This window comes from Camelus dromedarius, chromosome X (genome assembly GCF_036321535.1).
Source record: "Camelus dromedarius isolate mCamDro1 chromosome X, mCamDro1.pat, whole genome shotgun sequence".
Lineage (NCBI taxonomy): Eukaryota > Metazoa > Chordata > Mammalia > Artiodactyla > Camelidae > Camelus > Camelus dromedarius.
Genome location: NC_087472.1, coordinates 112021602 through 112036400, shown reverse-complemented (window position 1 = coordinate 112036400; position 14799 = coordinate 112021602). Strand labels below are relative to the sequence as shown.

The following is a 14799-nucleotide window of genomic DNA, read 5'->3' as shown; positions in this document are numbered from 1 at the left end:
CTTTGATATGTCCCTCGGTATTGCCGAACCCAGAAATTAAGTGTACTTCCTCCATTTCCCTTGCAGATAAAGATTATGTATGCCATTCAGATCCTTTTTTTTTTCTTCCTTTGTAAACGTTTTCGATGCCATAAGAGATGCATTCAAAAAAACAGCTGAAAAATAAACGAACAGCTTTCTGAAGGACATGGAACAGAACCACCACCCTGCCAAGAAACAGCGCACTGCCAGCAGCTGGAAGCCCTCCCCAGCAATTCCTCTGTTTGCCCTGGAGGTAATAACTTCTATCCTGAATTTCGTAGCAGTTCCTTCCTTGTTCTTTTCTAAACTTTCATGCCTAAGAGTGTGGGTTTGGGGTTTCATACAAATGGGCATGTAGCACATGTATTGTTTTATTTCTGGTTTCTTCCATTCCGTGTTATACAGAGAGATCCATTCAGGTGTCCCAGGTCCCTTAGAGTTTGTTCACTTTCTCACTGTCTGTGGTTCAGACCTAGCTGGGTAGAGAGGGTCCCTTCCTTCCTGACGAGGCTCAGAAATGTATGGGGGGAGTGAGCACTTCACAGTTTGTCACACAAACATGTCAGATGATGTCTGCACCCGAAGGCAATGGGGTGTGTGGTTCAGCAGGTCTAATTACACCTGCACCCCAATGTTCACAGCAGCACTATTTACAACAGCCAAGACATGGAAACAGCCTAAATGTCCATCAATAGATGAGTGGATAAAAAAGATGTAGTATATACACAATGGAATACTACTCAGCCATAAAAAAACTAAAATAATGCCATTTGCAGCAATATGGAGGGAACTAGAGATTGTCATTCTAAGTGGAGTAAGTCAGAGAAAGAAAAATATCACATGATATCACTTATAGGTGGAATCTAAAAAAAAAAAAGAAAGAAAAAGGACACTATGAACTTATCTACAAAACAGAAACAGACTTGCAGACATTGTAAACAATCTTATGGTTACCAGAGGAAAGGGAGTCGGGAAGGGGTAAATGTGGGAGTTTGAGATTTGCAAATGTTAACCGACATATATAAAAACAGATTAAAAAAACAAGTTTCTTCTGTATAGCACAGAACTATATTAAATGTCTTATAATAACCCTTAATGAAAAAGCATATGAAAACGAATATATGTATGCATATGCATGACTGGGACACTGTGCTGTACACCAGAGATTGACACATTGTCACTGACTGTACTTTAATAAAAAAAAATTTTTGGTTTTAAATGGCAGCACTGGGGATTGAACCCAGGACCTCATGCATGCGAGGCACGTGCTCTACCCCTGAGCTGTGCCCTCCCCCCAGGGTTCCTGGGTTCATTTTTATGAGTATGAGTTGGGGCCAGGATAAAACCTACTCTCAAACTCAGACCTGATAAATATCTGACAGGCTACCCATCAGTATATGCTTTTTTAAAATTGCTGCAGTTCTGCTGTAGAGCGAATCTCCAGAATGTACTCACCTTGCATAACCGAAACTTTGTATCCTGTGACCGTCACCTCCCCCTCCTCCTCCCCTCAGGTCCTGGCAACCACCAGTCTCCTCTCTGCTTCTATGAGTCTGATTACTTCAGATTCCATGTATAAGTGAATATAACACAACAGTTGTCTAGCTTAACGTCCTTAATGTCCATCTACGTCATTGAAAACTGCAATATTTCCCTTTTTTAAAACACCGAATAAAATTCCACCGTGTGTGTGCGTGTGTGCATGTGTGTATGTGTGCACTATATCACATCTTCTTTACCGCTTCGTCTGCTGATGGGCACTTAGGTCGTTTCCATATTGTGGCTATGGTGAATTGTGTTGCATTGAACATGGCGGTGCAAACACTGATTTGAGATGCTGATTTCAGTCTGTTTGGCTCAATGCCGAGAAGTGGGATTGCTGGATCATATGGCATCTTTATTTTTAATTTTTTGAGGAACCCCCACACTGTTTTCCACAGTGGCTGCACCAGTTTACATTCCCACCAACAGTGCAAGAGGGTTCCCTGTCCTCCACATCCTCACTGATACTTGTTACCTCTTGTGGTTTTGACTAAAGCCATCCTAACAGGTGTGAGATGGCATCTCCCTGCGATTCGGATTTGCATTTTCTTGATGACGAGTGATGCTGAGTGTCTTTCCACGGACCGGTTCACCATCTGGACGCCGCCTTTGAAGAAATGTCTGTTTGGACCCTTTGCCCAATCTAGAATCAGGTTATTGTCTTCGTTTCTGCAGCTGAGTTGTATGAATTCTTTGTGCACTTAAGATATTAACCCCTTATGAGATACATGGTTTGTGCATATTTTCTCGAATCCCATAAGTTGCCTTTTCATTCTGTTGACTGCAGAAGCTTTTTTAAGTTAACCTGCTCCCACCTGTTTACTTTTGCTTTTCTTACATCACAGGGTTCCTCTGAGGTTTTTGCTTACTTCTGAGACGGTCCTGATAATGCAGCCCAGTTCAGCCAGTTCCAAATGGGAACCCCCAGCCCCGCCAACTCCACCATGAAGGTCCAAGAATTGCTCAGGGCACAGGAGAAAGCCATTTGCCCTATCCTTAAATTTCTGTTTTTATTACTATAGAATCACATGTGAGTGTAAACTTACAAGGTGTTGCCTTTCAAGTGAAGACAAGATGTTAGTGGCCAACCAGCAGGGTTTACAAGTAGAAACGTGAGCTTGCTTTCTAAGAGCTGCCCTGGCCGTGCTAGGATTCTCCTGAACGTTAACCCTTTGGGGGCAACTCCACGCTCCGGACGGCATTAGGCATGCGACCCCTCTTCTCGAGGCAGAAAGCTGGGGAACCGAGGCGGGATTTAACTGGACACTGCTGTAGTCCGGATACTTTGTCTTCCGGAGTCCCTTTTAATCCATCCAGGAGTCCCATCAGGTATGTCTGTGATGTCCCTGTGATGCCAGTGTGGGGGAGGAAGCTAAAATACTTTCACCCGTCATGTGGGTGTGGTTTGTATTCCCATGAAAAAAGTTTTCAACCAAGGATTTCGACATCCCAAGTGAATTCTAGGCAGGTGTCAAATCTTAACCCTGGCCTTTGGGCAAGATGAAGACAAAAATCTGGGGTCAACAATCTAATTGTAAATTCAAGCACATCCACACTGAAAAGTGTCTTTTTTATGTTCTTGTAGTACAGCTTACAGTGTTGTGTCAATGTCCGGTGCCCAGCATCATGTTTCAGTCATATGTATACATACATATATTCCTTTTCATATTCTTTTTCACCACAGGTAACTACAAGATATTGAATATAGCTCCCCATGCTCTAAAGTAGAAACATGTCATTTATCTATTTTATACATAGTAGTTAGTATCTGCAAATCTCAAACTCCTAATTTATCCCTCCCCACTCCCTTTGCCCCCTGGTAACCATAAGTTTGTTTTCTATGTCTGTGAGTCTGCTTCTGTTTTATAAATAACATCATTTGTCTTTTTTTTTTTTTTTGAGATTCCACATATGAGTGATATTACATGCTATTTTTCTTTCTCTTTCTGGCTTACTTCACTCAGAGTGACATTCTCCAGGGACATTCATATTGCTGCAAATGGCATTATTTTATTATTTTTTTATGGCTGAGTAGTATTCCATTATATAAATAAACCACAGGGGAAGGGGTTAGGAAGAGATAAATTGGGAGTTCAAGATTTGCAGATACTGACTGGTATATATAAAACAGATAAACAAGTTCATACTGTACAGCACAGGGAACTGTATTTGATATTTTGTAGTAGCTTATGGTGAAAAAGAACATGAAAACGAATCTATGTATGTTCATGTATGACTGAAGCACTGTGCTGCACACCAGAAATTGACACAACATTGTAAACTGACTCTACTTCAATTAAAAAAAGCAAAAAAAAAAGTCTGAAATGTAATCACAGGGCTCAGCTATTCCCAACTCACTATAACAGCATCCCCATCAGCTTCCTTCCTGCAAAACTTCATGCTGGTAGAGATGGATGGTTGCCCCTTCCTTGGTTTTTGGATAATTTACTAATTTTTATCATTTGGATATTTTATATAATTTACCATTTTTATGACTTGAGATAATGTATAATTTTATAACTGATATAATTGTATAATTTTAGAGTTCCGTTTTCACTATATTGCAATATTTTTCTTTTTCATGCATGGAAATGGTGACGCTGGCCCGAAATCATGAAGTCGGTTTACGTTAATGTCTTGATAGTTCTGAAGATGAAGGGGTTTAATAATGGTGATATGTAGGTTTCTCATAATCTGCCTTAATTTTTTAGGAAGTCAGTAAACCATTATTTTGCTTATGCTGCCTTCATTCTTTAAAAAAATTTTTTAGGAGAAAGACATAACAGAATCTGGAAATGCCCTGTAAGTCTGGTGAAAATTTTATAACATGAATCACAAGTTCCCAGCTAGTGGAGGGAGAGTGGCGGTGGGGACATCACTAGCCTGAGAAACCTCAGAACATCTTTGAACATTCATTATCTAGTTGAACCAGGCAGAATTGTCATTTTTGACCTACAGGAATGGCAGTTACATGATTCAACCTGTTAGAGTCTTAGTAAATAGGAATGGTACAATAGAGCCAAGAAAATGCATTTTTTTATTTTTTATTTTTTAATATTTTTATATTTTAATATATTTTACATTTTTTTAATATTTGAAAATATATTTTTATTGAAGTATAATCAGTTTAAAATGTTATCAGTTTCTGGTGTACAGCACAATACTTCAGGCATACATGAACATACTTTTTTTTCATATTTTTTCACTATAAGTCACTGTAAGATATTGAATATAGTTCCCTCTGCTCTACAGTATAAACTCTTTGCTTATCTATTTTATGTATATTAGTTAGTATCTGCAAATCTAGAGCTCCCAATTCCTCCCTTCCCACCCCCTTCCCCTCCTGGTAACCATAAGAAAATGCGTTTCTAATCTTAGTTTCGTTAAACCAAACCGTGGCTCCTAATGGCAGCAAATACCTGTTTCAGAACATTTTTTGCAAAACGGGCTTCACAGTTGCTCCCACTTCATCCGACCCGACAGTCAACAAATTAGGAGTCTCGTGATCATGCATTCCTTCTCCCGACCCATTCTGAAGGACACAGCCTTCAGGAAAGAGGGAGAAGCATGCTTTACATGCTGCTTTGATGAGCATTTTTGCAAGAATTTTATTCCACCTATAAACATACAATTCACTCGCTAACTTGCAAGAGAAATGTTTCAACCCTGAGCAGGTACGAGCCACCGCAGCTACATTTGTTCTTCGTAACTTGCTACCATGTATAAAAGTAACGTTCTAGTTATTTGGGGACTAACAGCCCCGAGCCACTTTGCAAAAAGGCAAACCGATCATGTCGGCGAAGCGTGGAGTTATTTAATTTACGGCAGGCGCCCTGATGATTCAAGTTTACCCGTGGATGTAAGTGGTGCCTGCAAAGTACACTTGTGGACGTGATTCATCACTCGAGAAACGAGGTTGTATTTTAAGCAGGGAGCATAGGAGATATTTGAGTATCTTCTGTGTGCGATGTTTAATCAGACTCTGTTGCTAAGAGACCCAGCCACGAGCATGATGGAAACCTATTCTGACCCAAAGGCAATTTAATTATGTTCTCCGTGGAACGAGATGATGTTAAGTACGTCCAGGGAACCCCCAAATCGCCGTGTTCCCACAACGTCTTCCACTGTTGTTGGACGCGTAGGTGTGCGTTAAACATTCACGGCTCACACTCCTCTTGTCACTGTTGTCCTGGGGGATTCAGACCACAAGCAGCAATGACACAGGGTCAGACTGACCCCTCCGTTCATGGAATTTGGGGACGGTAACAATAGCACTTTTCAGAACGTGGTTCCCCATCACGTTCTTTTCAGCGCAAGATAGTTGGATATCCTTTGACAGGACTGGTAAGGTCTGTCTTCAGAGGAGACTGTGCAGAAGAGGAAGAAACACTGGCTTGTCCTTTTGGTTTCAAGAGTTATAAATTAAGCCGAAGCACCGGACACCGATGAGCCTGCTCGAGAGGTTTGCTTTCACCCAACACCTTCAGAGTTTTTCTCTTGTTTTATTAAATCCAAGTCTCCAAAGACAGAGATCCCTGTGCACATCTAATTACATTTGTTTGCTTTATCCCTACTCTTTGGGGGCGTGAGGACTAATTGTCCTGGACGAGCCTTGAGGATTTCACTTCTTAGATCTGATCCTCAAATTAATAAGAGACGATCATTTCTTAAAGGGCCCTTAGCATGAACCGTTGCTAGAATTTTTCTTATTTCTCACACGCGAACCATGTGCTGAACATGAAACCGGCACCTTCCACGGGTCTTGTCATCAGGCACTTGTAATTTTTGCTCCAAGAGCTGAAGGGTGCGTGAGCTTATTTTTCATGCCTGACTCATCTACCAAATGTAATGCTTTTTTTTTTTTCCCCCAACGCTGGCTTCTGATTTCAGTTCTATTGAATTGATACCCAGTATTGTAAGATCCCGTTAGTCTGTAAAAAGTTTATTTACAGTCCTGTGGGAAAACGGGCATGGCCGAGATTGCCACTGTGATACAGTCATTCTTTCCAGAAAGTGTAGGTTCTCATCTGGATTGGAGTCCTAGACTTCTAGCATATATGCATAGACAAAATATACATAGTATATAATATACATGGTGCATATTGTTAATTATATAATTAAAGTATATACACATATATTAATATACATTCACACTTGTGTACATGTTGATACATACTTGTGTGGACATGTACATAATTACATTTATATGTGCAAATTATATAGAAACAAAATAAGTCTTGTGAGCGTATATGTGTGTGTGTGTGTCTGTCAACAAACATAACCCTATGCCATGAGATCCAGCACAGACCCCTGGGGCATAAGTGGTAACTATTCATCTCTGGGGAGAGGACTCTTTAAAGATCCGTCACCTACACCGAGCTCCTTTATTACATCGAGTGTGGTTAACGACTTGGGTTTTTATCTCCGAATCTTTGACAGCCCTGAGCCAAAACATCTCCTCACTGCGGAAACAGAGACGCAAAGTAGCTTAGATTAAGGTAGGACCGCCGGGGCAATTTCAAAATCAGCGTGCGATCACAGGCACACGTCCCGATGACTTTGTGTGTTCTAACCACAAACCCGTAGGTAGAGTGTAACGGGAAAGACTAAAAGGACTCCCAGATGGGGGCAGGACGCCATCCCTCCCACGCGGTTCTCCTACACCGGCCAGGAGAGCAGGCTGGATATTTAGAGCAACTACGATGTCTTTATCAAAAATACTTTTTGCAGGGGAGGGTAGCTCAGGGGTAGTGTGCTCAGGGTCGTGGGTTCAGCCCCCAGTACCCCGCTTACGAATAAATAAATGAAACCTAACTACCTCCCCTCTGCAAACTGTTTCTTCATTTGCCCATTTCTAATGCATGAAGTTCTATTACGTTTATAGATGTTAACTGACGGGTAGTGCAAAACTCCATCCTTATTAACCCAGACTGCAAGCCTTCCTTATATCTTCGTCCCGTTTTACCCATTTCCCTTCATTCAACGGAATATTCCCGTTGGCCCAGCTTCATTTTAAAGGCTGACAGTTACACAGGTCATGAGATAGTTTCCCTGAATTCACGTCCTATAAATCCGTTGATTCTAGGAAACTTCCCTAAGCAATCTTGCCCAGACAGGTCTAGCCTTCCATTATCACTCCACGGACAGGGCACACGCCCCTAGCAAAAGGCACTAATGCATTTAGCACAGAGTCTGCCTGCAGCATGCTTCCGAGAAAGGAAAGCCTTTTTCTCCACTCTCTCCTGTTCACTCTTTTAAGACATTCATCATCTTGTCGAATCCCTCAGGCCAGTTGATATGGTTAAGTCTCTGAAATAGGAATTTGGTCCAGAAACGACCAAAAAATCATGCTCTATGAAAGAAAAATAAATGTCACTGAGAAAATAAAAAATAAAAAACCACAGTTTGAAAGCACATGTTCGCAAGACACGCATCTGGAAAAGGACTTGACTCTCAAGTAAGAATCGTCAACAGTCGACAAAAAAGACAACAAATTGACCAATTAATCAACTGGATAAAAGACTGGAAAATATCTCCAAAGAAGATGGATGGGTGGCAGGGAAATGGCACACAGGAAAGGACGCTCAACCTCATTCGTCCCTGAGGAATGCAAAATGCAATCCGGTGGGGGACCACAACACACGTGTCTCAAAAGGACAGCCAGAACAACAACAGAAGCTCCCCAAATATTAACCCGGCATTGCCAAGGACTAGTGTGGACACCGGACACCTGGAGGGCTCCCTCACGGCCGGTGGTGGGGTGCAAATTGGTACAGACACTCTGGGATGTAGCTTGGCGGTCTCTGATAAAGTCTAGTCTCTCCTTGATCATTCAAACAAGACACCCCACCCCCAAGTGTTTACCCGAAAGAAATAAAAATGTGTCTTCACATGAATACTCCTATGTGGATGTTCGTAAGTTTATTCTCTTTATTTTTATTTTAAAAAATTTATTATTATTTTTATCGATATCTTCATTTATTTCTGTTCAGGAAATCTATATTTATCACCAAGATAAAAATATGCATATTTTTAGATTTGACAGATTTTATCACGTTCTCAAAATAAAAATTTATTATTTTGTATTATTTTTTAATGGAAGTGCAGTAGTTACAATGTGTCAATCTCTGGTGCACAGCACCATGTCCCAGTCATGCATATACACACATCTATTTGTTTTCACATTCTTTTCCATTAAAGGTTATTACAAGGTCCTGAATTTAGTTCCCTGTACTCTACAGAAGAAATTTGTTTCTTATCTATATATATAGTGGCTAACCTTTCCAAACCTCAAATTCCCAAGTGTATCTCTTCCCACCCCCTCTCCCCAGTAACCGTGAAGATTGTTTACTACGTCTGTGAGTCTGTTTCTGTTTTATAGATGAATTCATTCGTGTCCTCTTACTCCCATGTCTTGACTGTTGTAAATAGTGCTGCTGTGAACATTGGGGTGAATGTATCTTTTTGAATTAGAGTTCCCTCTGTATATATTCTTAAGTGCACAAGACTGGAAACCACCCAAATGTCCATGAACTGGTGAACAAATCATATTCTGGGGCATCTATACACTGGAATATTACTCAACAGTTAAAAAAAATGCTACTAATATACACAGTGACCTGGATTCTCACAGGGACAAGTGCTTTATTCAGGGGACAGAAGCCAGATTCCAAAGCTGACATGTAGCATGATTCCATTCACATGACTTTCTGGAAAAGGCAAAACTACAGCAAAAAATGTTAGTTGAGCATCTGCCACGGGCTGTGGGTTGGAAAAAAGGGTATCAGGAGAACAGAGAAAAATTTTGAGGTGACAGAACTGTGCCACAGCAGGTGATGGGGATGATGGCCATAAATTAGCTACATGAATGAATGGTAAAAGAATGAATGTAACTCTACGAAATGTGTCCATCTATAAAAATACATAGAATGAATGTAACTGTATAGAAAATGTGTCCATCTATAAAAATATACAACACACACACTGCTAAACCTAACTTAAATAACAAGAACAAAAAATAGATGCTTCTACTTAGGAATTAATCTGTATTTTTTCCCTAACTGCCTATTTATTGAAATAGTAATTATTTAATATAGTGATGTCCTTAACTTCCAAATCATCTCTTATGAGTAAGGTTCAGCAAAACGATTTTTGCAATAAATGAGGGTTTCACTAAAACCTAGATAGTGTTGTTTATTGTTTATATTTATTGTTCTATAAACATGTTTTTTTAAAACAAAACAAACAAACAAAACAAACCCCAAACCATCTTAATGAAGGAATCATAAAAAGCTGGAAGGAATCTACGGTGAAATTTTTCTAAGGGTAAGTCTTTATTAAGTTTTCACATTCAACCATATAAACATTTTATATGCTAATAAAATTAAATCAAAGAGTTAAAAAAATTAGTACTAACAACAAATAACGGATCTAACTATATTAAATGGATAAAACAATGACCAATAGATTGATAACAACACAAATTGCAACTTTAAAAGCTGAAGTGATATTATTAGGAACTAGGCCTTTCAGAGTAAGAGAGAAGAGATTCAAACACAAAATAATAGAAAACTCTAATTTGAAAAGACACCTGCACCCTAATGTTTACAACAGCACTATTTACAACAGCCAAGATGTGGAAGCAACCTAAATGTCCATCGACAGATGACTGGATAAAGAAGCTGTGGTCTATTTAGACAACGGAATACTACTCAGCCATAAAAAAGAATGAAATAATGCCATTTGTAGCAACATCGATGGACCTGGAGATGATCATACTAAGTGAAGTAAGTCAGACAGAGAAAGAAAAATACCATATGGTATCATTTATATGTGGAATCTAAGAAAAATGATACAAATGAACTTATTTAGAAAACAGAAACAGAGTCATAGACATAGAAAACAAACTTAGGATTATCGGAGAGGGGGCATGGGGGTGGGGAGAGATAAACTAGGAGTTTGGGATTTGCAGATATGAGCTACTGTATATAAAACAGAGAAACAACAAGGTCCTACTGTGGAGCACAGGGAACTATATTCAATAACCTATAACGGAAAAGAATTAAAAAAAATGTATCTGTAATTGAATCAGTTTACTGTAGTCATGAAACCAACACAGTACTGTAAATCCACTATACGTCCATTTAAACAAACGTACAAAATAATAAAGCACATGAAGATAAGTGGTCATGCTAAATTTCACATAAAAATATTAATAAAAAACTCATAACTTCTAAAAATGACTAGACTTTAACTCAGTTCAGTCGAAAGACTTAGAAGCAATGACCCCACAGAAGAAAGCAAACCATTTGTACCTAAACCTTGGTTTCTGGTTATGGCGGTTATTCAGAGGAATTCAGGGCTCCCACGGGAAACTGCTGATTTCCGGTGTGAAGAAAGGACACGTGAGACCCTCGTATGCTGTTCTGTGCCTGAAAGCAGAGGAAAGGGCTGAGTGATGAATTCACCACGTGTGGGAAGCACCAGGGAAATGCAATCGGTTTTCTCCCTCGTCTTTGATTCAGGTGCCAACGGCTACAGTAACGGTTCCACAGGCAGACGCTCATACTGTGATGCAGACATACGTTACTTTCAGACGACACGTGTGTGCGTATAGATGGTAAGTACAGGGCATCCCCACATGCCTTCCTGGAACTGGTACCCAACTCCATGCTCTTAGGTACCCTTAGTACAGTTGTCCCACAGACATAGGTCTAAACTAAATTATTGTCATGAACATTGCATCACACAGGGAACGATACTCGATATCTTGTAATAACCTTTAATGAAAAAGAATTTGAAAACGAATATATGTATGTATGTGCATGACTGGGACGGTGTGCTGTGCACCAGAGATGGTCACATTGTAAATGACTGTACTTCAATTAAAAAAAATTAAAAACAAACAAACAAACAAAAAAACCATTATATCGAAGGAGGGATGTTTGAAACAAGAAAAGACACCTTTGTCTAGAAGATTTGCCTCTTGGGTGAATTGAAGTGATTTTTGTACATGATACCAGTCTGTCCTTTGACTTACTGAATGGCTTCTCATGACCAAGTAACCGATTTTCCTGTATTTTCAGTTTGCATAAAGAAAACAAAAGCAAGGAAAGCAAAAATAAACATGATAATCACACATAAACACAATCCAGGTAGAAGAGAGGTGACATTCCGATTCTATTTCTTTTGTTTAGTTCATTTGTGTTTTGAAAGTGAATTTGCTGGTTGAAAAGTACCGTGGTCGTGAAACAAATTCGCTCTTGCTTCAACGTGTAGTAATGTTTTTTGAAATCGTTGTGCAAAACGTTATAATCTTCCAATGGGCAATTCTATTTCTTTTTGTGTCCACGATAATTGTATAATTTAGGTATAACTATAAGTAATCACTTATTTTGTAATACATTCTACTTTGAATTAAACGCACTCACTGACGTAAGTTAAGTTCAGTGACGTGTGAACACTTTGGAAAACATGATAAAGGAAATGAAATTGCCCACTGACCCCAAAGCCAAATATCCTCTCCTGATCCCTTCATGAAATAGAAGGATGCAGCACTATGATGCTATTTGTGTTTTATAACAGTCTCCGTTTCGGGATGGGTCAGTTTACAAACAGAACTCCATTTTCGAATCGTTTCTTTTCTGGGTGGGAAATAACCTTTTTCTTTAGCACCACGTATCATGTAATTTTCTGAACTGTGTCCTCATCTCTAGTCAATAACTTTGTCTCTGGTGAAAATGAGAGTCGTCTCACCCATTTCAGGGGCTGGGTGGAGCCTTTTGAGGCTGGTAAATTCGTCTTCTCTCAATGCCGTCTTGTAAGTTTGGGAAATAGCATTACAAAATATCTCCAAAAATGGGAAAGGGCACCCAGGGATGTTTAAGGAATTTTCACTTTCTTCTCTCCGAAAATCAAAACGCAGCCACACTCTGAGGTCTTGGGGGCCAGGACGCCAACATATAGATGGTGGAGGGACGTGATTCAGCCCATAACAGGGGACTATCTGCGTGGTGTTTCCTTCCTCCGTCCCTAGGGGGCTGGGGGACCAGGACTCATCGTAGGATAGCTTTCAGCAAGTCCACCCCCTGCGTGCACACTGTGAATAGCTCTCTCTAGGTGCTTTAAACAGCACACATTTATGTCCCCCAGTCCTGGAGGCTGGGATCTGAGATCAGGGAGTGAACAGGGCTGTGTCTACTGAGCCCTCTCCACTTGGGGTGTAGACCGCCGTCTCCTCCTGTGTCCTCACGTGGGCGTCCCTCTGTGTGTGTCTGGGTCCTCATCTCTTCTGATAAGGACCCCAGTCCTGTGGGATCAGGACCCACCTAGTGACCTCATTTTACCTTCACCACCTCTTTGAAAGACCCCGTCTCCAGACATAGATACACTGAGGGTTAGGGCTTCCACATAGGAATTTTAGAGGAACAAAATTTAGTCCATAGCACAGACGAACGGACGAATGGAGATATTCAGATTTTTTTTTAAAGTAAACTCCTCTGCAAATCTGCAGTCATTATTATGCATAGAAAATGTCAAGGAACCAAAATGTCCCATCCCCCAAATCCTGTGTAATATGTACAGATTTGAAACCCATCACCGTTCCGCGCAGCTGACGCTATGAACCACGGGCCAGCTGCCTGCTTGAATAAAATGGCAAGTTATTCTGACAGAATTAAGTAAAAACGCTGCTTGATATTTTCTGAAATACCGACGTTCATCTGGGCTGAATTCACTGAGTAAGAAACACACGTCCAGGTACGTGCTTGCCGGCCAGACTATCCGAGCTGCGTCCGCAGTGTTTGCTGGCACTTGGTCAGCTGCATCAACCAACACACCATCCAGAGTTAGATTCTGACTTATCTCCTGATTCTCCGGAGACGTCTTACAGCCTTCCTTCCCCCTTACACGAGATCACCGGGACAAAAGTTTATGGCAAAGGTGAATTCAACTGGCCACATCGGGCTCTCTCCCGGTCAGCATTCCCGCTCCCCTGGTCAGCGGGTCCGGGGCTGGCTCCGGGCTGTTGGCAGGGGCGGCTCTGTCTGCCTGTTCCCCGGGCATCTCCGCAGACAGGGCTGCAACCTTGAGACGCCCTCCTCTCGCCCCGCCTCACGCCTGTTCAGTTCATCGGCTGGTGTTTGTGCTTTTCAAGCCTGTGTCCCTTGGTGGAAGTGGGTCCTGGGGACACCCAGAGCAGGTGCGCTGGGATATCGTTCACAGGTTCAGGACAAGAGCATTTAATTGCAGCACAAGTAAGGAAACTGCAGAGAACTCCCTTGGTCAAATCAGAGATGTGTGCAGGTGCTGAGGCCACTGGCTGCCCCCAGTTTGAGAGGGAGCAGGCAGATGCTGCCCAACCAGGTTGTTCCAGGACCTCTTGACGGGGACACAAGGTATGCAATACGCCTTCTGCAGAAGGCGCCCCCTTCATCTCAGATTCGCCCAGTTCTGGGCAGGCAGCTGTGGTCCTGGCACGCCGGAGATTTTACCAAGACCCCACGCACCGTAAGAATCATTCACAGGATGCCCGCTAGGTATTTATTTCCGAATTCCAATGTTTTCCAGTTTAAAGACATAATTGTATCTTGTGTCCACATGGCTAGGCTGTGGTGCCCATGTGTTTGGTCAACCACCCACCCAGATGTTGCAGTGAAGATCTTTTCTTAATGGGGTTGACAGACTTGGGTAGAGCTGATTATGCTCATGCAGTCACTTGAAGGCTTAGAAAGCGAAGACTGAGGTTTTGTTCATTGAGGCTGATCTGCAGCCTTGCTCACGGGTTTTGAAGGTGAGCGCCCCCAGAATCCCACCAGCCAATTCCTTAAAGTAAACATCTATTTCCTCTTCATTCTGTTTGTCTGGAGAACCTTACTTAATACACATATTGTGACACACACACACACACACACACACACACACACACACGGATGCGATGTCAATTACTCGTGAGCAACCATGAGCGACATCAGGCTGGATCTTGGCTAAAATCATCCGGGATTTCAGATAACATGGATTTCTTTATTTGCAGGTTTACTTCAGAATCCATTTCTGTTTCTCCAAAACGTCACCACCGAGTGTCTTATGCTGACAAGACGTATCTTGTTCGACATGCATCTACAGAAAAACATGCACGTTGCCCCTGGTTCACTCCACCCCTATCTTTTTTTTTTTTTTTATTTTACTTTTTATTGAAGTGTACTTGATTTACAATGTCAGTTTCTGGGGTGTAGCAGA

General features: G+C 41.2%; 1 non-coding gene across 1 annotated transcript; it reads right to left on the bottom strand.

Moving 5' to 3' along the window:
* Positions 1–1240: 1240 nt before the first annotated feature.
* TRNAA-CGC (transfer RNA alanine (anticodon CGC)) lies at positions 1241–1313 on the bottom strand. Its single transcript has one exon. It is a non-coding gene; the product is annotated as a tRNA-Ala (tRNA).
* Between the last annotated feature and the right edge of the window lie 13486 nt (positions 1314–14799).